Consider the following 26,337-nt stretch of genomic DNA (forward strand, 5'->3'; position numbering starts at 1 on the left):
TTACGTAGATAAAATATTATTTAAAACATGGATCCAAAAATTTTGTCCTTTGACTTAATTGAAGACGGTATGAAAGGCATAACAATTTCAATAGCCCACCTTTCAGCACAACAGTTTTGAATTGTTTTGATCTCAAAGTTAGTATTATATATTTCAAACTTTGAAGCTCCGGACTACCTAAGGGGCCTAAAATGGCACTTATACTCTGTTTTTTGTGATGAAATTGCCCAGATTTGTTGTTCAAAAAAATCCAAATAATTAGAAGATATTTCAAAATTTTCGGAAAAATCATGAAAAAAGCGAAAATTTGAATATTCCATTCTCTAAATCATTATATATAATCTATATTATAATATATAATCATTATCATTATACCCAGGCTAGCAAAATCGATCCCTAAAAGACCCCCTGTAAAACCTGAAAACCACCGATTTAGCCCGTAAACCATCTGGTTTCATAAATACTATATGTTAAGGCACCAAAAAATCAATATGGTGTATTTTGTACCAAAAGGTGGCGCGATGCTGAGTCATTGCTTGGTCTAATAGACTAGTAGCTGATTTTAAATCTTCAGGCTTGAACTTAGAGAATTAACAAACAGGAGGCTTATTGTATGCAGTGTTCGAAAAAACTCAATTTCTCGGCCAAAGTTACGTAGGGGAATGTCAATGAACTGCGACAGTGACCCGACGACCAGAAAACAGCCCTATCGAAATAAGTAAAAACAAGATGTTTTTCCATACATAATGTCCTTACAAATTATTCCTTTTGATTGGTTTTTTGAAACTCGTAGATCATAAATAAATTTTTTCATTCTTTTCCCCTTGCAGACGTCACCGTTATTTGTACCGTTTGAACACTGATACAGATGTTGAAAGCTCATCGGAAGTCGAAGGACAAACAAAATACAATCCTTCGTTTGAGGGCAAGTAGTTAAGCTCCGCCCAGTCAAGTCAAGCTACCAATATTCAAGTTCCTATCTCCTCCACATCAGATCCACCCTGCCCACCCGCTAGGTAACCCTCCGGAACATACCATCTAGGAAGCGAATCGGATCCAGCTTTCCTTCAAATCCAGCGAAAAACAGCAGCCGACCTCCCTCTCATCACTTGGCATTATGTTTTGGTAAGTATTTGATATCAACTTTATCCTGATTAGACATTGGCTCGCCCAACCCCATCTCTGTGACCCGGTAATAATTCTGTCTACGCATACCTTACTGATCCAGCGAGAGTTTCCGGTTAAACTTGTTACAGTGACACACTGATTATGCCGGTGTATCCTTACGCTGATTTTATCGATATCTGTACACCCCTGTCTCAATGACCATTCGAATATTTCCCCTATCATTCTTACTTGGGGAAAGTTTTTGGACTCGCTTGTATAAGTGACACGATGAGAATTCCAATTCACCCTTGTCTTGCGATCCGCTGATTATTTCCGTACCGTATGTCCCTGCTTCGATATCAAATATTAAACAAAGAAATATCGTTAAAAAGCATAACTAAAAATTACACTACGTAAATTTTCAGTATATTTTCACTTTCATCTTTTATTCCCTTCAGATCTCATCTTTCATTCGAAACTTTAAAGAACGCTAATGGTGAAAGTGGAGCTACAAATGGTACTCAAAGACGTGTATATTTTCAATGTCTTATCACCAATGACTTACACCGATTTGAGATACAATCAGAGACGTTTTGAATGTTTTCGAGTAAGTTTTTTTGTTAAAACCAGTAACGGTGTTTTTGTAAGGAGGCCAACAAGGTGTTGCATATTTCTTGTACGTAGATTTGACAAGCGTGGAGTGACTTTTTTCTGACTATTTTGAAATAAAGCATGACCAGACCTATTTCTTAGCATGCCGAGGTAATATTACACTCTTCTATAATTATAAGCCTCCTACACCACCCACATATAACACTATAACATCAAAATGTGAAGCCGTTCACTTAATACTTCTTGATATGAGCAAAGCGTTCGACAGTCTTAATAGAAACAAACTGCTGTATGACTTACAATCTACCATCTCACCAGACGAACTCCACATTATTTCAGTCCTCCTTAATGTATCGCTCAGTGTCAAATGCAAACAAACTCTAAGCTCTGAGTTCGCAACTGACACCGGAGCACCACAAGGAGACTGTGTAAGTGCTAACGAATTTACGTACTACCTAGCAAAAGCACTACATCCGCTGAAAAACCACCAAATACCCAACCATCCTGATGCACTTCCTACTGTACCATCCATTCCTGCTGACCATCTAACAGACCACGATTACGCCATTGTCACAGAAATAGAACAAATCGATATCGAAATGGAGTATGCTGACGATATCGGGAAAGTAACTTCAGACTATCGCGCACTGCAACAGTTTAAGCAGACCGTTCCAACAGAACTAGAAAAACGAGATCTAGTAATAAGGACCATCTCAAATCAATGTCGCCTAAGAAAAAGTTAATTTTTTGGAGGAAAAAGTGGAAAATTTACATTATTGGCCATAAAATCTTCATTTTTTATCTTAAAAGGTTGAAATTTTGAGAGGTGGTCATAATTGATGGCTTGTACCCAAAAATGAAAAAAAAACTTGAAAAAGGTTTATTTTTTGAGGTTAATTTGACAATATATAGACTCTTATTAACCTCAAAATATAGAGACCCTTATTGAATTATCGGGGAAAAAATTGTCAGGGAGTCATCAAAAAGGCTTCAAATATCAAGCTTGTCTAAAAAAGGTTAGATATTTCCCACAAGAAAGGTGTAATTCATGAGGTTAAAAAAATGGTAACAAGTAACCTCACATTCTTAACCATATCTTCTGCCAGCATGTGTAATAAGTTATAGGACAAAAATAAAATGTTACTAGAAGCTTAGATCGATAGGGTTTTTATGAAATCGACAATCTTTGCTCTAATGTAGGGTTAAAAATTGAGGTTAAAATTAAAACTCTATGTTAAGGAATGTGAGAAATTTGCTTTTCTAATTGATCTAAATAGTTCTATTAAAGCTAAAGGAACAAAATAACTTTTTAAAAGCTTTCATAAAAATAACTAAGCTAAAAACAATATAAACTAGACCAAAAAGGTTCTTAAAATGAGGTTAAATAACCTGAAAAAGTAGGATGTTTTAACTCATTTCAAATAAGCAAAACCTTCATTTCTGGCTAGAAATGCTATGCACAGGTTCAAATAGAAATTGTCAGAATGAAGAACAAATTGAAATAAACCAATGGAAGAAAGGGTTAGCTATTTGAGGTTAACACTTATTGAAATCAACACTGAGCTAGAAATGCTATTCATCTAAGGTTCAACTTCGAAGCCTAGTTGATGCAACCTAAGAATCTAAAGAAAATTTATTTATTAACAGATATTAACCTCATTTTTTCTACCTTACCTTGTTCCTCAACCATTAAATAATGGATCCCACTATTTTTATCACACAATTTTCCCTTTCTATGTAGGTTAGCTGAAAGCTTAAAATTAACCCCTTTCTCAGGTACTTGTCTCTCAAATTTAATATACCAGTTAACCTCACTTTTTATACCAAAGTATAATTTTAATGTTTAGTTGTTTTTAATAATAGGCTACTGTTTGTCTGAAATCCAAAATTAGACTGAAATATCATTGTCACAAACTGGATGTTTTTCTGAAATAACCTCAAACTTTACACCCTAGTTGAAATATTAACTTCGTTTTCCCTACCTTACTTTGTTGCCCAATCATTTATTTTGCTTTAACCTCACATTTTATACCAATTTTAGCTTATCTTTAAAGGACCATTAGCTTAACCTCAGAGCCAGTTAACCTCATATTCTTAACCCTACGTGTGTGTTTACAAAGCTTTGTAAAAGTTTTTCGAAAATCTAACAAAGATCTACAAAGCCTCCTCTTCATGGCGTCGAACCATCATCTTTTTGAACCTTAAGCAGATTTCCTACCACTAGACTAACTTTTAGACCCCAAGATACTATTTTCCATTCATCAAGTTTGGAGCTTGACCTTCTTCCCATTTTTCGTTGTCATTTTAAAGAATTCTTATTGAGATGATCTTTAAAACTTTCTGTTTACAATAGCGGCTCCCTATCACTTTCAAAACTTTTAAAAACATTTTTATATAATACTTTGTCCCGGTTTGAACTTTGGTCTTTTTGAATGATGTGCATTCTTTTGAACCAGTAAGCCAACTGTGGCTTGCGTAAAATTAGTTACTTCATTCAAGGGTATAGCAAGAGTGTCTTTCAAACTTTCACTCTGAAATTGTCTCTCTAATCTATATATTAATACGCTTAAACGTGTGTGTTTACAAAGCTTTGTAAAAGTTTTTCGGAAAATCTAACAAAGATGTACAAAGCCTCCTCTTCATGGCGTCGAACCATCATCTTTTTTAACCTTAAGCAGATTTCCTACCACTAGACTAACTTTGAGACCCCAAGATACTATTTTCCATTCATCAAGTTTGGAGCTTGACCTTCTTCCCATTTTTCGTTGTCATTTTAAAGAATTCTTATTGAGATGATCTTTAAAACTTTCTGTTTACAATAGCGGCTCCCTATCACTTTCAAAACTTTTAAAAGTCTTTCAAAGTCACCCTTGAATGTCCAACCACGATGGCCAGCCACGATGGCTAAGAAGATTTGAAATATACTTTTGCTAAGCCAATTATTTAATTGTGGTTAAAAATTGCAATGCAAAGTTATCTTTTTATCCTTTTTTTCCTAAAATCAAAATCTAATCATCAATCGGCGGTTATTTTTCTTCTGTTAGAATTTTTTAGATGTGTAGTGATTCACTGGATTGTGACACGCAGCGTGCGACGCTGCCCATACGGCTAGTATCTCTTTAAATTCAACACTTAACCTCTATAATGTATATATCATTGTGATCCTGAATTAATTTTGAGTTAGCATGTAAAGTAGCAAATAAAAATAAGTTAACCTCATTTATTTATCCTTTGTTAAAGTCAAAAAAGTTCTTTGAAAAAGTTAGGCGATTTTTGGGGGTTTTGACTTGAGATTGTCCATAAATCAGGACATAACGGAACAATTTACCATCACAAGAAATAACAACGAATGGAAAAAGTGCAAATATCTCGGCAGTATGCTTGATACATCAGAAGACATCAAAAGAAGAAAAGGAATATCGATTTCAGCTGCCAACAAATTACGAACGTTGTTCTGTCATAAAAAGTTGACTACACATACAAAAATGTCAGCATTCACGACCTACATCGAACCGATATTCCTGTATAACTGCGAGCTGTGGAGTTTAACAACCTGCCAAGCCGAAAATTCCATTGATGCATTCCAAAGAAGATTGTTGCGAACTTTCGTGCTAAATGTGAGCTGGCCAGAAATCGTGAAGAATGCCGAAGTGTATCAAAAGACCAACGCGGTAAAGTGGAGCAAACGTATCAAAAGTAGAAGACTGAAGTGGCTGGGAACTGTATTACGAGCAAATAGTTCAACACCTATGAAAAAAGCACTCAATATGCCAACACTAAGTACCAAAGACCGCGAGGGAAACCAACTACAACTTGGCTCAGTGTTGTCAAAAATGATCTTAAAACATTAAATATTGAATGGGACGACGCAATAGAAATTGCAAAAAACACTAAGGAGTGGGACATTATCATAAATCGTTGATAGTTATACAACTTTTTTTATATTGCTTCTTTTCGATAGTTATCGACAAAACTGATAATGCCTCAATTCCTTTCGTCGGGAAATATTTTATTATATATTTTTATTCTTTCTGCCTACCGGTAATGTAATCGTTTTTTACGGAAAGACCGAATTGAATTGAATTGAATACACCACCCAATAACAATAATTTGTTAGCGTTGAAATTATTCCTCCCGTCTCAGGAATCTTTAAGATATAATTCAGAGAGATCAGGAGAGATAATTCCAGCTTTAGGCTCAAAAGATTTTGACAAAGTTGCTTCTGAAGAATAGATTGATTCACCGTGTCCTTTTTTATTTCAGACTCATCGATAATGAATTCCAATGGAAAGTTTTGATCAGAAAGTATTGACGCGTTCACCATACATTGATTTAAAATCACAATCATATTGACCAAAGCGCACCTGATGCTTTCAACGAATGGCAGTCTTCAATTACACTTAACATCCGCTATCGTGCGTTAAAGAAATGTTTGGGGGACGTTTCGAAACAGAATTTTAGTTGCGTCCAAAGAAATACCAGGTAAATAAAACAGTTATAGACACCCCCTTCTCACAAACTTTTTCAGTCAGTGGGGGTAAAATTATAATAGATTGAAACTCGAAAGGGACTGATATTCCTATGTTTTTTATGGAATTTGAATAACATTATTTTTAAGCCATAAAATTAAGTCGGGATGGAAAAAATAGCATAATATTTTGCAGTGAGAATTTACTTATCTGATTATTTTAAGCGGGACAAAAATTAAGAGTACAATTTTGCACTGGGGACGATATTTTAGCCAATTTTTCCGCAATGGAGAAGGGAGAACTGTTTGTTGATACGACTAGATTTTTTTACGTGTGTTGCTTAAGAGCCATTTTCTTAGGGATATGGACAACGTCAGGAAGAAATTTCCTCAGAATTGCTTCATTTTCAAATATTTTGTTCAAAACCCATGATTGATGCAACCTGTCAAAATTTTGAATGTTTGAAAATTCATACCAGATAGTTGGAATTCGGTTTAGGACTTTCTTTTTTCTTTGTAATAGAATATGGAATTACTATTTGATACTTGGTGGAAATTTGAATCCTAAAAACCATGTGCTGAAATCACAAAAAAAAACAAAAATATAGCTTATTTGAGAGGTCAATTTCTTGCAAGGCTCTCACTACGACATGTTGGTTTTTGGATTTTTATGTAGTCTTTAGTATATATGTTTATTTGGTAGTGAAGAAGTGGGTTATGATGGCGGCTTAGAAATGACCTTCGGCGTATAATCTCCGTTCTTCCCCAGTCCATTTCAGCCAAGGTCCTTCAGTTGTGAGGTGTTTATTTAGTTGTTTTGGACTTTCCAGACAGACATATGTTTTCACAGTCAAAAAAATCCAAAAACTTTCATGTGGTCTAGCTTCGTTAGACCTGTAGAAGGCGGATAAAATAGACTTTTCTAGCTTGCGTTTTGCGTAGGATTGCCCTTAGCAACGGTAAACAATTACATAGCGACAGATTACAAACCACCGTACGAAATTGTACTGATTTTTTGAATGGCCACCTTGTGATTTGATTTGTTTACTATGTCTGTGTTTTTCATGTAACTAAAGTAACGATTTGCTACCAATCATTTACACCTGATCCTATTTCATTTTGATCATAGTAATCGGGATGTTATTCTCAATGGGATGAATTTGTTGCAGTGGTTTGCGAAAAAAAGCTGACCAAGAATACACTGAAAGTCAAAGAGAAAAGAAGATTATCCTTAAATATCTCTTGCTCAGCAGGTGAGATGAGGTTATTTCTGCTTCAATTGATAGTGATTGATGACTAATCATAACATTTGAAAATTTGTCAAAGCTAGCGATGTATATCTTTTTGCCTGGGATGGGTTAATGATTCGCTTCTAGCCCTTCGGGCTTTTACTTCATTGGGTGTGACAATTTTGTGCTCGATATTCAATGTAATTATATTATGAAATTCATATTTTTCTAGGTCAGGGGAATGCGAAGACAGACCAGTACGAAATATTGCGAAAAAGAGATAACAAGTCTGGTAGACTGACCGAAAGATTTTAATGGTGAGCTTCGTGTATTGCTTATATTTATTATTACTCGTTGATCCAGAGAAATGGAAAGAAATAGAAAAAGCACTTCTCGAAAACTATGGAAATATGGCTCGTCATATGCCAAGTCCTTTGCCTTTAAGGGAGTTTGTTTCGGGTTAATTGATTTCTTTTGTTGTCGCTCTAAAAAATAATTGGCGTAATGTGACGAAAATTTTTTGTTTCAGGGCAAATAATGCGAGAACTTTAGGGGCTAATAGTTTGGAACACCTCTTTCTTACCAAAAGATACCTATAATTTCTTGCTCAGAATATTCCAGCGATTCTAATGATATAACGGCATCACGACGGCATAATTAGATAAAAAGATAAAGTGTGAGAAAAAAAGAAATTAAATCTGTTTTTAATGAATTTCTTGCAACTTTTCTCGAAGTAACTTGATATCATCTGGATGAAAATTTTTCAGACTACGATTTAGTTTTGTTACTGGATACTGAGAAGCTCAAGGGTAATCGACCAGAAACAAAAAATACCGATCCACTTTTATAAACATAGCCATAAGGAAACCAGCACTCTTCGCATGACGAGCCGTTTTTTTCTGAACCTTTTCTTATTACCTATTTAAAGCCAAAACAAAGAAGTTATCAATCAATCAGTTATCAGAACACTTTCGAAGCGCTTTTTCTATTCCTTTCCATTTCTCTAGTTGATATTTTACTCAAGAGACCCAAGCTACCATAGTTGTCAAAGATTGAATCAAAGATATCCGATACCATTTGTTTACTTCCAAGCTTACTCATTTAGTGTGTTCAAAGAGCCTTTTAAAATTGATGTCTTAATGGAATGTTATTCTTATTTGCTGAATGGTCAAATAGCCATCCATATTTAGACTTTTTCTTGTTGACTTGAACTAAAATACTAACATGTACTAAACATTCGTAGAAAAGACAGTATCGTTCGTTACGGTAAAATTTAGCGGTTACCTGAAAACCTTGGTCATTCCCTTTTTATTCAATGCTGTCGCGACCTTTTTAGCGGCAACGGATCCTTAAATCTCTTTAGGTCATACACCTTACCCAATTTCTATGACATCATTTTTTCTTTTCCAGTCAGACGAAACGAACTAAAAGCGTCGCAGCGCCCTCTGCCAATCATCTGTTGTATATTTTGAGTAAATGAATATCTACGCTCATGGTATCAACCATGAAGTTTGGAGCTCGATGGCTACATACGGCTGACGGTTTTTATCAGGTAAATAATTTTGTGCATCACACACCTAACTCTAGGGGAAGTCCTAAATGCTTCCTCTTCTTCTCGCCTAGACAACTGTCTACAACTCTATTCCATTACGGCCATTCAAAAAGCCTAGACAACCACATGATGACTTTGTCTCCACTACTCCAACCCAAAAATAGCATCTTCATATTTTCAAAGTTTGTTCTATGGCCCACAGCCCCATGTTATGATTTATTTAGCATACACGTCTGACATTTCCATGACACCTTGGTTCAAAGCCCATCACAATCTCATCTTCTTTTCTTCAAAACATTGTTCTGATTACACCTTCTATGCTCAAGCAATCCCTCTCTATTCATTTTCAAGCAGCCCAATCTGCTCCAAGAACACTTTCTCAGCTCTTCCTTAAGCAGCACTGATTTCAATTTCTTTTTCAAACCTACTACTGGGAATTAGATTGATATAGATTACCCGTCTGCTTTCAGGTTTTCTGTGTCGTGGGATCTTCCCACGCTACCGAAACCCTGGACAGCATAATAGTATTAACTTTGTGATCATATTAGATTTCAACAATAACCTACTAACTCGCGGTTACTGAAGAGTGATCGAATTGAAACCCCGACATTGTCCCCACGAACCAGTGTAGACTTGATAGCCCAGTCGGTAGCGCAGTTGAACTTGTAATGCGAAAGTCGTGAAATCCCACCCTTTTGGTCAAACATCTAAATGCGAGATTAAATTTCAAGGCTACTTCATTTCTCTTCTTTAAAAGAATTTTAATTTTGAGGTACCTTACATAGGCTGTATTTTTGTAGACCTAATTCGAAAAAGGCAACAAAATATCGAAGAAGAAAAATATGAAGACTTTCTTAACATACCTGAAAGTTCAAAAGTTTTCGTTTTAAATCACCAAATCTTTCTTTTGATACAGGGTGATGCAATACATAACTCCAAGCAATCGTCAAGCTGCCATGTGGGAATGCTCTTCCTCGACCTTGGAATGATCTCTAACAGGTTAGATTGGGTTTTATTTGTCTATGTAACTGCAATTATACCAATGTAACTGCAATTTTCCAGTCTCTTACCTTCTATCTGTTTTTATATGTTCACTTTAGTACATCTAATACATGATGCTAATGATGTTAGAAGTAAAGAGAAAACAAAAAATATAATTACGGTCGAAGGCTTTATCAATAACCTTAATCAAACGGTCGTTACGAAATCCTGTAATTTTCGTTTTATTGGATTCTAAAGCCACGATGTTTGTTCAATTACCACTCTCAAATTTCTCAATGTGAATGATAGTAGAATTGAATCTTCCCTTCAACAAGTCCCACATTGATTTGGTAAAATGTTCATTCGAGTAAGGGGACGTTCAAATTTTAATATTCTCTCTATATTTTATTCCAGGATACGAATTTGTGGCATGAGCATCCCCATTATTTCGGCTTCATCAACCTGGATTTGATTGGTGGATGAAATTTGTGATAATAATGGAATTGCTTTGACATAGCTGATGGATGTTGTCTTCTCCGTAGATGCAGTTACTTGCTTGGTGATTGTTGCGAACCATTGGTGTATTTATAAGAGTATTCAATGCAATCGTTGAGATATGGTATGATATGCTGATGGATGGATTATCTAGAAGTGATTTCTTTGGTTGAAAGATGACCTCTTTTAGCCCAGTCATCAACCGTGGCCAATGTTGCTTGGCCAGTGTTTCAAATCAGATCGTTCTATTTTTGGAATGAAAAATCGTCATTATAGACCAGCGTCCGAGGCAGTGGATGACGTATTAGTAGTATAGTAATATTAGTATTAGATAGTGAATTAGTAGTATCCAAAAATGGTATGGTTTGTTAACTTTCGATGTCTAAATCTCGAGATATTTTGGTTTAAATATTGAAAATTATCGATATTTTTTGCTGAGTCAGCAGTTTTTCAGCATATTTATCCACCTTAAAAATGAATTATCTCGAGATCTATACATTGAAAGTTGACAAACTATACCATTTTTGGATACTACTAATTCAGGGCTTTCCAGCTGTGGGAATGATTTTTTCTGAAAATGCTCCTAGGAAAATGCTGACGTCATCGGAAAACGCCAAAAACGTCGATTTTTCGCCTTAAAAATGCCATTTCTCGGCACCAGGTGGTCGAAACTTAACAAATAACCCCATTTTCTTTATCTACTTTTCACGCTGAATCCGTTGGTAGTCTCAGATATTTGATTTTCAGACTTCGAAAAAACCGTTAGTAAAGGGGGGACCCTTGATAAGTTCTATCGATTAACTAAAAATCGATTCACTCGAAAACTGCAGGAGATTCGAAGGGCAAATTTTTTTTGACAATTCTACACCCTATTAGGAGCATAATATCAAAAATTTGCCCTGATCTAAGGGGTGCCCTACGAAAACCATTTTTAAGGCCTTTTTTGAATCTCGGACGCTGGTCTATTGAAGAGTGATTGTTAAATGAAGTTGTCTCGATATCAATTCTTTAATATTGGTTACCAATTCTTTAGTTCTTTTTGCCTATTGATTAAACTATATTGATGGGTTAAGTTATTAGAGTTCGAAATGAATAGTTTACCTTTTCCTTCGAACCAATGATTTGTGTAGAATTTAAGCACCCCAAACAAACCTACATTTTGACTCAGCAGGATTTTGTTGTGGTTTTAGTTTGTCCCAAGCATTCAAACCTTATTTGTGTGAAAGAAGACATATTTTCAAAGAGTTTACTGTAACCATTAATCACAAATAGTGTTTTTACCAGTGTATAATAATTATTTGTGGCCTGAAAGGGACTTTTCTTAAAATCGAACTTCTTTTTGACTTTTCACTGCCAGGAAATTCGAGTTTTGTGATAGTATAACTAAATTCTAGATGAAGTTTTTCTTTGTCAGAATCGATTTTTTTCAGCGTTTTACAACTAATGAGCCGTTTCATTTATATCCATACATGGGATTGGACAAACATTTCCAGGGTGGTCTCGAAAAAAAAAATTCCAGGGGGTCCCAGGTTACTTCACGCACTTTTTTCAGGGAGTTGTTTTCCAAGGGGTTGGATGACTAAGCATCTAAACTTCCTTTGGGCATGAATAATTGGCTCGTTTATTATCTAATGTTCAAAGTTCTAGGACCCTATTTTGATTTTCCGGGAGGGGATTCAAATTATTTTGAAATTTCCAAGGGGTAAAAGATTGATTTCAGTTCGTCCTCTCTCAATGTCTTGTTTAAAAAAGGGTTTTTTGATGGACAATAGAATCCTCTTTCCCAGATTTTTGCAAATTTTGCCATTATTTCAGGAAATATATGTACAATTTCATTAAAATTCTTTTGGCTTAAAAAGATTCGCCATGTGGTTCCTGTATGGATATCAAATGAAATAGCTCAATGGTCTTATTTTATTTGATTTCGTTCCTTTTCTCATTTTTCTCAGTAAAGCCCTTTCGTTAGGAGTTAGAAAATCAAGCAATCTTTATATTTTTACCAACAAGGCACTCTATCCTATCTGCCAATGAGAGGTGAAAGAGCTGCTCTGATTACAAAGCTAAATTGATCCTAGTGACATTCTGAATGGGCTGGGTACAAAGGAAGGGAAATGGTAGAAGTGTCACTCACCATTTTCTCAATGGCTAATACTTGAATATTTTTGCAGACTATTATTTTGTAGCTTTTGTTTTTGCTTTTCATCTAGTAGCCTTTTAGACCTCAATATTCCATTTCGATCAAATACTCTTGACAGACAAAACTCGAAAAATTACTTTCTTCGAAATTCTGTATATGAATTACCTGGTCAAAAAAGTTTTTGGGGTGGAAGTTTTGTCTGTTAAGGGAGTGCAACAAACGTTACTTAGCTGAATAGTTCGGACGGTATTTTGGGAATTTTCTTTCGTGAATCTTCCTCCGAAATCTTCAGGTTCAGAAACTTTAAGAAAAGGGTCTGTTTATGATGATTTTGTGATGGGACCTGGGAAAGGATGTACATATTGAATACAAATCCATTAGATGAAATTTTCACCAATGTTTGAACTTTCTCTGTGACCATTTACTTTATGCACAGGTGTTTATTTCCTTCATCAAACTTCATTATCGCTCAAAAGGTATTACCTAAAAGTTAGCTCTCTCTCTCCATTATCGCGAAAAAAGCGTTCCCTCTAATGGGTTGTACAGAGCACTTTGCTTCCTAATTTATGTGATTTATCACGAAATTCACGAAAGCATTCTTGTCTGTTAGTGTCCGTTTCTTTCCCCTTCTTCAGATTTTTGAAAACTTTTTTTTTGAAACCCCTCCCCTTTTGGGAATTGTTAAAGTCAATGAACCCAAATGTCAACAATTTAAAGACAGTTTATCGAATTATATTTTGCCGAATCTTTCTGAATCTTTTAAACATATTTCCCCAGAGATTTCATATTTTCATATGAGTTTTTCAAAAAAATTGTTTAATGGACTCTCACTAATTCGAGTTTTTATAATTCAAATACTCCTTAATTTAGCTCCCGTTCGTAAATCTTATTATTTATAGTAATATATTTCGCAGGTCTATCGACCTCTATGAAATAATCATATTTAACATTTTGTAGGCGCACAGTTGGCCTCTAAATCAGTCGTCTTTACAATATTTCATTTTCAGTAACGCGTAAGTCACAGCAGATCTTCTTGAAATAGAGTCTAGTCCGAGGACTTCCTCTAACCTTTATTTGACTGCCATCCTTTTGTAACTTTGTCTTCTCTTTTGCGTTTCTATGCAATTCTTTGGTGGTTTCCCGTTCTTTTTTAGAAAAATCATCGGTTACTCGTAAATCAGTTACAATTTTCTTTAGCTTGTGGACTGATGCTAGAATCTGACGTTCGTAAATCTTCATAATTCGCACAACTCGAACAGACTCCTATTCAAGTTCGAATTAGTGAGAATTTGTTTTGGTGGATAGAATTATGGCCGATTTTTACAAGTCCAATCAAAGTTTTTCCTACTCTCGGGTACCTAATAAATGGGGGGGGTTCGGAATAAGCGGGATGGGTAGAGAAATTCTCAAAACTCAATGTCCTAGTTTGAAAATTTTTGAAAAGGAGGCCAAGACAGCAGAATTAAGACAAATAAGGAAATTCTCCAAAACATTTTGCTAAAAATTAATAAGCGGGGGGGGGAGTTGGAATAAGAATGGAAAGTTTTCGAAAAATTAATTAGTGGGGGACTCATATTAATTAGATACCCGGGAGGGAATAGCTGCACAGAACTTTGTTTTAAGTCAACGTTCATCTTTACGTTTTATGGACATTATTGACGCTAGATGAACGTTGAAACAAAGTTGTGGCAGGATTATCAATGGCAAAGTTTTCAGAAAACGAAACTTAGTCATTTCAAGCTCCTTTATTTTTTGTCCTTAAAAAAAGGTTTATGGTAGAAGATCATTCCACTAAATTTAGAAAATCATTCAAATATAGCGCTTTTGATTCTCTAAAACAAGCAAAAGAAATTTCAATAATTATATTTGACTATCAAAAGTTGCAGGCATTCTTGTTTCCACTGCCAATTATATTTGGACAGACTTTAATTTAAAAATATCATTTGACCTTCCCTGTGACTAACCCTTAAACCGCTGCTCTGTACAACTACAAGTGAACTCTCGCTAATTCGATAGCTTCTATGATTCGAGCTTACTTGGAAAAACCTTTGTGGAATGCGTTATACAATTTTATGTACTTCAAATAATTTTGATCCTCCTTTCGAACGAGAGTTGACTGTACATTTTGCTAATTCATCAAAAGTGCGCGTTCTTCGTCAGGGTATTGAATGTGCAAACGTCAACACGGTGCAATTCACCTTAATTTCAAAACATTAAATGAGAAGTTTAAGCTTTCATGCCGTAGTGATTAGCCATCGCAAATAAATTCAACAGTATTAAAAAAAATACCCTTTCCAAACAAAATTAACTACTTCAAAAACACAAATTTTTTTTGTGATTGAAATGCTATCACGGGATTATTGGAAATTGCGTTCTCTTTTTGTAATCATTACCAATTTGTCATTCTTATCCTTTTTGTCGCATCTTTTAATACCAAACGAAACATTAATATTTTCAAAGCTCGATTTTGAGCTCAATTGAAGGAAACTTATTCAAAATTTTATATTTCTATCAATCTAAGGCTACAGCAAAAATTTACCGTCGGTCAAATTCAAACTAACGCCTTTTAAATTTCCCCTGAAAACTACGAGGACATTATTGTGAAAATCTAGTTTAAAACCCAGAACTTTCATTTTAATCGTATCGAATTTCGAGTCAAAAAATCGCAAGATCCCTTGATCATTCTGAAGTTGGAGTTTCGAAGAATTTAGTGTGAATTTATTTTTCGCAAATGAGTCTGTAAGTGGTTTTAAAAGCGGTTATTTTTGCGTCAAAAAAGTTTTGAGTGTATTGATTTCAAAAGTCAACTGTCACTGTTGAATTTATTTTGCGAAAAAATGTATTTTTTGCCTAAACATTTGAAAGGGAAACAGTTAATTAACAAAGGATAGGGACAACGAAAATCTTTTTTATTAAAACTTCGAAAACCTCTCCTGGATAAACCAGTCAACAACCAGTATGCATGGTTGCAATTTTATCCCTCAATTTGGTCCCCGCGGAATGTTATCCCTAAAAATACGTTTATGTAAATCGCCAAAACTTCTCAATTAAGTCGCACCCTACGCTGCGAAGCACTGCGAGGAAATTAACCGAGTTCGGTAAAACCATTTGAACGATTTTGTAGTTGATGAAGGAAATACATTTCTGTGAAGTTACGGTAAATGGTCACGTGATAGAATTAATGCTGCTTTTTCTTCCGACATCTCATAAGATAGGTCACTTCCCGTTGAATAAGAGAAAGATTCGAATCTTGGTGAAAATTCCACACACTGGGTTTGTAAGTCAAATAGTGCCGTGTGCCTGGCCCCGCTATCTCTGAGACGAAATCATTAAAAAACGATCCTTTTATCTAAAAGTCTTTGAATCGGAATATTTCCGAGGTTGGAGGTCGAAGAATTTCTTGAAATACTTAACTGAGCTATTCGGCAATTTATGCGGTTCATGGCGTCATTTTGAAATCAGAAAAATAATGTTAAAAGCCTTCAGATTTTTTAGTCTTTTTTTCGCTGTCAAAATGACGTCATTGATCTCATGAAAAGTAACGTTTGTTGTGCTAATTTGGTCAGGAATGGAATATCGAAAGTTAAACGGCTACAGTGATGAAAAGTAAAGACAAGGGTGTGAAAATAATGACTTGCGAAATTTCCATATTCAAGTATTAGTTCATCGAGAAAATGACGGTGGCATTTCTGCTTTTCCTATCCTTTGTCTCAGTCTAAGAATGTTCACTAGCGATCGAAACGCTTCGTTTTTGGAAAGCTCGAGTAGGATCTCAGGGTGGATAGGATAGAGTGCCTTTATATTTTTTTCTATAATTTTTTTTTGTATTTTTTTGTCATAATTTTCTCGGAAAATATACCAACATGCCTTGTACTTTTTGCATCTCTCTTGTCTATGCGTTTACTATGTTGCATTCAGACCCGCGGATATTTTTATGAGTCTACCTGTTGATTTTGACGTGTGTTTGAGATAACACTTGTTGCGATACCAGGAATTTATTGTTTGATAATTGATTGATTGACTTCGGTTGATTGCTGGTAGAATCAAGTGTGCATTGCTACTTACGACTTACGTCATTATTCCAATCAGTCCGTTCGATGAACTCGTTTACTCAAATTTCTTCATTTCCTCGCACAGTTCAGAGTATTCCGATCGTTGATTTTTAGTCGGCGATGTTTGATTCACCGCGTGGATTCGTACCCACAACCTTAAGATTAGAAGTCTGACTCTCTAACCATTAGACCACGCTCTCTTACATGGTCACAAGTGAATGATTAACCAATTTCAACACTTTGGCTTTTAGACTGAGATATTCAAGGAGAATCTTTAAATTTTGTGATACAAGTACGGCGCACTAAGTTCGAATTAGTTCACGATTTTTTACGAGATTATTCTGATCAGACCCCCAACTAGCTTTACCTCTTCACAATGCGTAGAGTCGTCCCCTCGTTGATTTCTTTTGTCGGTGGTGTTTGATCCACCGCGTGGATTCGTACCCACAACCTTTTGATTAGAAGTCTGATTTTCTAACCACTACACCACGCTCTCTTCCATTTTTACAAGTGAATGATTAACCAATTTCAACACTTTGGCTTTGAGACTGACAAGGAGACACTTTAAGTTTTGTGATACAAGTACGGCGCACTAAGTTCGAGTTAGTTCACGATTCTTTACGAGATTATTCTAATCCCTCACTAGCTTTACCTCTTCACACGGCTGAGAGTTTACCGACCATTGAATATCTAAGTCGGTGGTGTTTGATTCCATGAGTGGGTTCGTGCCCACAACCTTTTGATTAGAAGTCTGACTCTCTAACCACTACACCACGCTCTCTTCCATTTTTACAAGTGAATGATTAACCAATTTCAACACTTTGGCTTTGAGACTGAGATATTCAAGGAGAACCTTAAAATTTTAAGGTACAAGTAGGGCGCACTAGTTTCATGTTCATGATTTTTCACGAAATTGTTCTGATCAGACCCTCAACTAGCTTTACCTCTTCACAATACGTAGAGTGGTCCGATCGTTGATTAGTCGGTGGTGTTTGATTTCACCAGTGGGCTCGTACCTACATCCTTGAGATTAGAAGTCTAACTCTCCAACCACTAGACCACGCTCCCTGCCATAACAGAAGTTAATGATTTAACCAAGCATTCATTACTTTGGCCACTAAACGAGACGGCCACAAGAAGACCTTTAAAGTCTTTTACGGCGCAATAGTTATTTTGACACGATTTTTTGCGGTATTGTTCTGGATTGATCACCAACTAGACTTATTTCGCCTGCAGAGCTTTGGATGGACAGACCATTGAATTTTTTAGATGACGTTTAATTCCACGCATGGGTTCGTACCCACAACCTTTAGATTAGAAGTCTGACACTCTACCTACTAGGCCGCGTTTCTCGTCAAGCATGTAGGTGAAACATTTAATCGTTTGGTTACAACAAAAACTGAGACAGCGTCAAATTTTATGATAGAAGTACGGCAGCTTTCTATCTCGAGTTCATTTACGATTATGTGCGAAATTATTCTTGTCGGACCAGATCTGTGTTCACAATCTAGGGTTATTATTCACTCCTCCAACTTGGGATAGTCCAATTGTTGATTCTCCGAAACCTCCGTCAACACTGACGAGCTGTGATGATATTGATGCGGATTTGAAAACTCTTGTTAACACACTTTACGACTCGGGTAAGTTATGGCATGTCTTAAAATTACCATAATTTTTAGATCGCATTAGTGGACAGAAAATGACCAAACAAATGACTGAACATAAAGGGTACTATCATGTAGTTTCTAACCTGATGTGTAACCTAATAATCGATGACGTCATCAAAACTAAAAATTGAATTTCTCAAGAATGGTTTATCTAATTGTCTTCAAACTTTCACCAAAGATGTATCTTACTAAAGTCGATCATTTGAAAAAAAATCTTTTCGAAATTTTGATGACGTCAGCAGAAATTAGTAAAAAACGAAAAATCCTATTTTCTACTGACGTCATCAAAATTTCGAATTTTTTTTTTTTTCAAATGATCGACTTTAGTAAGATACATCTTTGGTGAAAGTTTGAAGACAATTAGATAAACCATTCTTGAGAAATTCAATTTTTAGTTTTGATGACGTCATCGATTATTACGTAATAATCAGTTTTTGCGGTTTTTCGCGAAAATCAGCGAAAAAACAATTAGGTTACACATCAGGTTAGAAACTACATCATAGTACCCTTCACGTTCAGTCATTTGTTTCGTCATTTTCTGTCGACTAATGCGATCTAAAAATTATGGTAATTTTCAGTTTTTGAGACATGCCATAACTTACCCGAGGATTTTTTTCAAAACTACATCAGCATTGAATTGCGAAAAGTCAAAGCAAGAGAAGTGTTGTGTATCCACCAGGGGTTGAGATTGATCGAACCTGCTCGCTGTGGTTTTTGTGGTCTTATTTCTCCTTTTTAGAATGTCTTTTAAGCTGTTTGACCTTTCTTGCACCAAATTTTTTTGCCTGCCGCGCCACAATTACAAAAAACCCTTATTCCTGCCAACTTTCGAATTTTTGGGGCCTCTTTCAGTCATTGATTTTTAATGGGGAGTAAAGTAAGACTAGGAAATAACAAGTAAATAGATATCAAGTTATCATTACCACCACCTTCGTATAAATAAAAATTTGTTATCTCGGAGCTTCCGCGCGTTACTTTCAACCAGTCACTGCTCTTACAGTTTAATATTTTCACTTAATGGTAGAGGGCTTAAATAAGGACAAAAATACCTGGGGCGCCAATTTGAACGAACAAATTAAGCCAGGCCGCTACTGTGGGGGGGGGGGTGCCGCCCGATTTTCGAACCTTGGACCCTGGACCCTTACTGGGACTAAAAAGGAGAAAACAAAGGAAAATTTTGTGAATTTTACGACCCTTATTGGGACTATTTGACCAATTTTCGATCTTTAATTTGATTTTCTGATTATTTCAACCTTTAGCTGGGACTTTAGAAATCCAAAAAAGGTACCCTTAAGGGCGGTACATATCGTATCCTCCATTTGCCTATAAGTACGCCCCCCCCTTCGGATGCATGGTAAAAGTCTATTTGTTAGTCCAGTTTTGATTTTCCTTATTTCACTCTCGGGTACCTAATAGCCGTCCCCCCGCTAATTAATTTTTCGAAAATTTTCCACCCAGGAAATTCTTATTCCAATCCCCCAGCTTATTGATTTTTGGGAAAATGTTTTTAAAAGTTCCCTCTCATGTCCTAATTCTGCTGTATTAGCCTCCTTTTTAAAAGTTTTCCACCCAGGACATTTTTATTCCAACCCCGCCCCGATTCTTAATATTTTCATTATTTTCATTATCTTCAGTTCCTTCCTGTTCACACGCGTTTCTTAATATATTCCGTCAAAATACGGATAACTTTTCTACATACTCTCGGCTGAATTCAAATTTTACGTCACTTCTAACCAATAGAATGGCTTCCATTTCGTTTCGAAACGAAACAAAATTGTTACGTGCGAATATGGTGTGAATATCATTTTGATAGAAATTTGAATCCCCACCTTTTAAACTGAAAAAATATTTCTATCCTCAAGGTAAACAATTTTCTCTCCGGGTCAATGAGACAGGGATGTATTGAACCTAGAAATTAATAAAAAACTATTTCCATCAAGTATTTTCATTATTTAATGAATTCCCCTTCACAGGCATTTCTGCCTCTCCGAAAGGATCTACACTAAAGATGCTTAGAAAAAATTTGTTACGTTAAGTCCGGAATTCCAAAGTTCTCTTCTATCCCGTTTGGTTGCTGGAGTACACCCCTGTGTCACAGACCCGGTGGAACCCCCACCCCGATGGAAAAATAGGCCAAAAAATCGTCCCGGTTGAAAAAATACCCTACATTTTCAACCCCTCTGGGAAATTGCCCTATGATTCTATCTCCATTGGAAATTCAATGGAAAAAAATTGGACTCCAAAACCATCCCCACTGGAATTTTTGAGCTGGAAACAATAGATTTTCTGTTCCCCATTGGGATTTCGATATAAATTTCCCCTTCACAGGCATTTCTGCCTCTCCGAAAGGATCTACACTAAAGATGCTTAGAAAAAATTTGTTACGTTAAGTCCGGAATTCCAAAGTTCCCACTGGAATTTTTGAGCTGGAAACAATAGATTTTATGTTCCCCATTGGGATTTCGATATAAATTTTCATCCCCACTGTGAGAAAAGGTTCCACCGGGGCACGAGACAGGGGTGTTGGAGTCTTTGCGGTCTTTTTTCCATGCTTCGTCCAGGATAACCTTGAATTTGAACACAGTTTTGGATTTGACAACGTCGGCTGATTATTCCAAGGATCAATTGTTCGATAATAAAATGAATTGAACTGTGCACCTCTCACACCAACTACTCTTATAAACCAAGGAATTGGTGAATATTTAGAAATTTCTCATCGTTCAAATGAAATGGATATTCAATGAACTCATTAGCAGGTTTGAAGAAAGCGAGAAACTCCATTCTAAGCATATATCGCCCAAAACCACCACAGTTTTCATATCAGATGATCTTTTTCGTGAAATAGAATTTTCCAGGCAAAAATACGGCATCTCCTTATTATTACATTGCTACGTAATGATTATAAATGATTATAGATTTAAATTAAATAACAAAAGTCTTCACTCGCTGTGTGGTACGAATGATGTTTCGATATTTGTTAAGAAACAACAACGAAACTACACTGAACACTTGATACGCATGTCTCATAATCGAACACCAAAACTGCTTTTATTCAAATGATGATAAATCGAAAAAGAGAGGAAGACCATCAAAATCTCTCTTAGAACAAGTTCTTGATAATGAGTTATTATCTCTTGACCAGCTATGCAATTGCGCAATGAAAAAGAAGAAAATATCATGATTATTTATTTAGATGAAATTTACATGCTCTTTGGAAAAACTCGTACTCAGTGTACTTGTTGTACTAGGGAATCGCATGTACAAATATTACTAGGAATTAGTAATTTGTAAATTTATACATACATACATACGTTACGTTACAATACATTATTTTTCAAAAAAAACCAGAGTCAAATTTTTCACTGGAATCTAACTCCTGAATTTGGGGGCCATTCACGAAAATATAAAAACTTCTGACGTTTTGTGGAGAGTTTATCTCTATCTGTTTGATAAATTTAAAGTAATACCCTCACAAAGTCAGAACAACGTTCATCGAGGAGTCCATATTGTTCTTAAAACGATAAATGAGAGCTAAAAGACTCGGTTTGAATACCAAACTTACTCTGTAGTGTATCTCACGTTTATCGCTTCGTAGTACACTCTGTGCGCATTTGCCTGTTTGATAAAATGTTCTCGTACGGAGATCTCTGTGATGAAGCATGATTAGTATGATAGTTTTGATCTGAAAAAATCCTTATATAATGAAATTTTTCCTTACCCGGTGAAATTTTACTTTTTTCATAGTCACCACGATGGATTTTAGAATTTCACCGGGTCATTGAGACAGGGGTTCATAAAATGAAAAACGATGGGAATTGAAGGATTGTAGCTATGTCTTGCGTTTGAAAAGTGGAATTTCAAACTCTTTCCGTTTCTACAATCATGGTCGAAATAGAATGAGAATTCCGGTTATTTTAACGTTTTTCAAGATTTAAAGTTTTGGCGAGAAAGTCGATTTTGGGCTATCTCTTTAACTTAATCGAATATTTCAATTTGGGAGGGGTTCGAAAATAGTCCAATAAGGCTCAGAATATAGCCTGGAATGGATCCTGAGATATCCTAAGTCTTAAGTCTAGTGTTAAAACACAGAGTTAAAACTCTACCCTTCAAACCTACTTTAGAGCACTTACAAATCGATTGTGGTTTCAAAACTTCCCGGTGTATTTCCCTTTTTTCTCAAATATTACGACCATGATTGTAGTGAATATAGACCAGACGAGACAGGGTAGTATGTACCCCCTACAAACACATGATGGCTTATCCATTGAGTTTAAACCAGAAGTAATTAATCTAACAGTTCGATTACCGGACTAATCGAACTTGATCGAACTTTGTCGAACTTGATCCAACGACAAAAAATTCGATTAAATTCGTAGACTAGTAAACCACGTCGTTGTATTTCGCTGCAGATTAAGCTTGCAATAGGATCTATTTCTATTTGTTCACTGAATACAACTTGTCTTTCCAATCCACTCTCTCGCGGCAATTTCTATTTTTTATAAGAAATCTTTATTATAAGCACTGTTGCCGCGTTCCTGTGTCCAAGGAAAGACAAACGCTTATATTAAATTCGTTAATCGAACTTTTAAAAAGCCGCTAAAATTGTGATTATATTATATTAAGTTCGACAAATTTCGACAACAAGAAATGTTCAACAAATTCGGCAAATGATTCTTTCCGCAAAGTTTTACGTGAGTTCTTCCTTTCATGAAAAGTTCGACAAGCTCGGCAGAACTCTGAAAGGCCCTGTAGAGATGAAACCCTTTCCTGGGAAACTGAAGCCAACTTATTTGCAGTTCGAAACTAGTGGTTTTCCCTGTGTCACAGCCCACTGGGACCCCATTCAAACTTCAAAAACTGGCAAAAATTTCATCTCCGTTAGGAAAATACCCTGGAATTTTAGCCCCGCTTGGAATTGACTTATATTTCATCCCCACTCGAAATCAAATGTTTCAAAATTGCACTCCAAAACCATCCCACTGGATTTTTTAACTTTTGAACAATAGAATTTCTATCTCAATTGAGATTTCAATATGAATTTTTATCCCCCTTGAGAGAAAAAAGTTCCACCGGGGTTGTGAGACAGGGGTGTTATTAAGAAGCTCCTTTCTGGTGCAATACTCTTTTTGGTTCAACTGTCAGTTGGCTGAGTTACCAAATTTTTACTCTAATTTTTAAAATTGTAGCAGCCAGAATATAGAATCTTGCACCAAAGATTCTTCTTGTTAGCAAATTTCTCAAAAGCTACACTGATTAAGAATTCTTTGACAATACAGAAAATCTGCCGCCTCTTTTTGTTATTTAGGTTCTTTCCTTTGGAAAGATGTAGAGATGAAGTTGATGTTAACCATAGAATTCGTAAAACAAGTAATGCTTTTGACTCGATATCACCTAAAGGCAAAGAGCTCAGCCTATCAATCGTTCATCATTCAAATTCTTCTACACATTACTGAAACCCGGTGTCTCACATAAAAGCTTTTATACCTCTCTTACATCCCTCAGAAAATTTCACCACATTTGCATCACCATATTTACTCACATGATTAGTACTGATGGCCTCCTACATCATCTATATTCCAGAAAGATTGTTCTACTAGTTAGATGCATATGAAGATTCATTGTTGTCTTGTCGATGGTCAGGCTTCGACTGTCCTTGCTAGAGAGAATGGACTCACTCGGCCCAATCTCCCAGCAAGGAACTCAAAGGAGAAGTGCACTTGGGGGGGGGCAGTAGATATCTAGACTAGTCACATGTTCAAACAATGATCTCTACTGTCTGGGTAAGATGGTAGACCTAGCTATATATATTATACAAACATATTATCCTACAACATATAACAATCATAATACCAAATAATAATATCAACTTAGTTCTGCTTCCTTACATACACCCCTGGTTCACTTTGAGTTGTTCCCAACTCAGCATTTTGTCAATACATGTGTGCAAGTTTATTATAAAATCATCCAAATCAACAGTTCAATACCAACAGAGGCCCCCCAGCGGCACCCCTAATTACGCCATCATGCAAAAAAATTTTCTCTATCACGCATCACGAAAATCGCTAAAATTTGTCATCACGCAAAAAATAGCGAAAAATAGCCCCAATCACGCATCACGCCTCAAATTTTTGCCCTATCACGCATCATGCCAAAATCTTGATCACGCCATCACGCCAAAAAAAATCTCTAATCACGCAAGAAAAAAGTCCCAATCATGCCATCACGCAAACCACTGGGGGGCCTCATAACAACTGTGATTAAACGTATGAACATCACAATAATCACCATACATACCACTGTTGGAAAACAAAACAATCACAATTCTTGGTTGAATACAACCATCATCCAAAACAAGCTAAAATGAAATTGGCTAACTTTATGGTAGCACCTGCATCCGTCTATTGTTCAAGGTTGTAGTATCACGTTTCGTGTGGATGGCGACAACGTGATGACAGCTGAGCATGCAGAGCGTGGAGAGCTAGGTTGAATGTCCAATTTTCCTCCAGTGGTCAAATGCATGGTGTGTCGATGTACGTCCAACCATTTCCGATAACATAAACAAAATAAAATTGAAGAAATTAGTCACAAAAATCTCCCCAAGCAAAACTAGCGAGAATTTGGAGTCAGGCTGCCTTTGCAATTAGGTTTAACCTCCCTTTGTAGCACACAGCTAGTTTCTGATTTAAAATCTTCCTTCCCTGTCTAAGTCCCTAGGGCTAGGAAGGGGCAAGTCTGTGAATATAAAGCATCAGCCCGATTTTATTTGGCCATCAAGTTTTAAGCCAAAACAAACATTGTAAGTAGCTACAAACTTTAACTTTTTCTTTCCAAATATCACAGTTAAACCTCTCCTAAACCCATGACCCCTTCGGAAGGAAACTATTTTTTTGCGGGAACTAATTTTTGCGGGAACTAATTTTTGCGGGAACTAATTTTTGCCGGAACTAATTTTTGCGGACCATCAAAATAAATTTTCTTGCGGAATTAATTTTTGCGGTCAGTTCTAGCATGAAATAAAAATTTTCAGGAATAAAAATCCTGTTGATACGTTTTGTACAAAAATGGTGCCAAGAAGAACACCAAACAACCGAAACCATGTACTAAGACCAGCAATGTTATTACAATTGACTGATTTCTTGAGGAGATAGTAGCATATCGCATAACTTTATATCTTCTGTTAAAAACTTCTTGTAGTTGTGATGTAATGTAATAGTTTATTTCAAGTTGACGAACAGGTAGCAACAAAGGCTAATAAAAGTCAACGCTACTTTACAATTTGTAAGGTGATTACAAAAAGCCGACACCGTCAATATAGGTCCGGCAGTTTCTACACGGGCATGATGTAGGCCTCCACTGCTTAATCTTTTCCTTAAAAAAACTAAGATCAACTATATCTCTATACTCAATCCGGAATTAATTCCCAAACTTTTGGCCCTGAAAATGAAAGTGACTCTGAACCGTGAAAAACAGAGTTTATTTCTCTTAATCTGAAGTAAGGTGTTTTGCGATTTACTTTGATATTTTCATCATGTTTGAAAATTTCTTTAGTTAGATCTGATATGTTATTTTTACATTTGAAAAGTTCTATTGCTAACAACTGAAGATTTTTATGGTGGAATTTGATTATTAGCAAAAAAAGCTTTGAAATAAAACTAAAAAAAAATTATCGTTACATTTATTTTTGCGGATGACCAATTTTGAAAAATTTTGCTGGAAATAATTTTGCAGTCCGTAGGTCGACAAAATTTTTGCCGGAACTAAATTTTGCAGTTTGGGGCCAAATCTGCAAAAACCGTAAAAATTAGTTCTCGCAAAAATTAGTTCCCTTAAGGTAGACAGGGAGCTTTTATAAATGTTCTGTTTTCAATGTGATTTTCTTTCACATAATTTCAATGCATGGCTTTTGCCTGTGGTGTAAAAACTTTCAGTTCTGTCCCACGAACAGCTTTCCAATTGCGGATTTGTCCCCTGAGGGATCAACAATCTGCCCCAGGGCCGTAGAAATATGCAAAAAATACCTACATTTATAAATAAAAT

At 35.9% G+C, this 26,337-nt stretch overlaps 1 long non-coding RNA gene across 1 annotated transcript; it reads left to right on the top strand.

Annotated features, from left to right (window-relative positions):
• Positions 1-808: 808 nt before the first annotated feature.
• Positions 809-16,454, top strand: LOC136802263 (uncharacterized). The gene is made up of 8 exons (XR_010845985.1): positions 809-1,125; positions 1,566-1,714; positions 5,983-6,201; positions 7,317-7,440; positions 7,649-7,733; positions 8,827-8,968; positions 9,885-9,967; positions 10,364-16,454. It is a non-coding gene; the product is annotated as an uncharacterized lncRNA (long non-coding RNA).
• Positions 16,455-26,337: the final 9,883 nt, after the last annotated feature.

Source organism: Clytia hemisphaerica, unplaced genomic scaffold, assembly GCF_902728285.1.
Source record: "Clytia hemisphaerica strain Z4C2 unplaced genomic scaffold, Clytia hemisphaerica genome assembly, whole genome shotgun sequence".
Lineage (NCBI taxonomy): Eukaryota > Metazoa > Cnidaria > Hydrozoa > Leptothecata > Clytiidae > Clytia > Clytia hemisphaerica.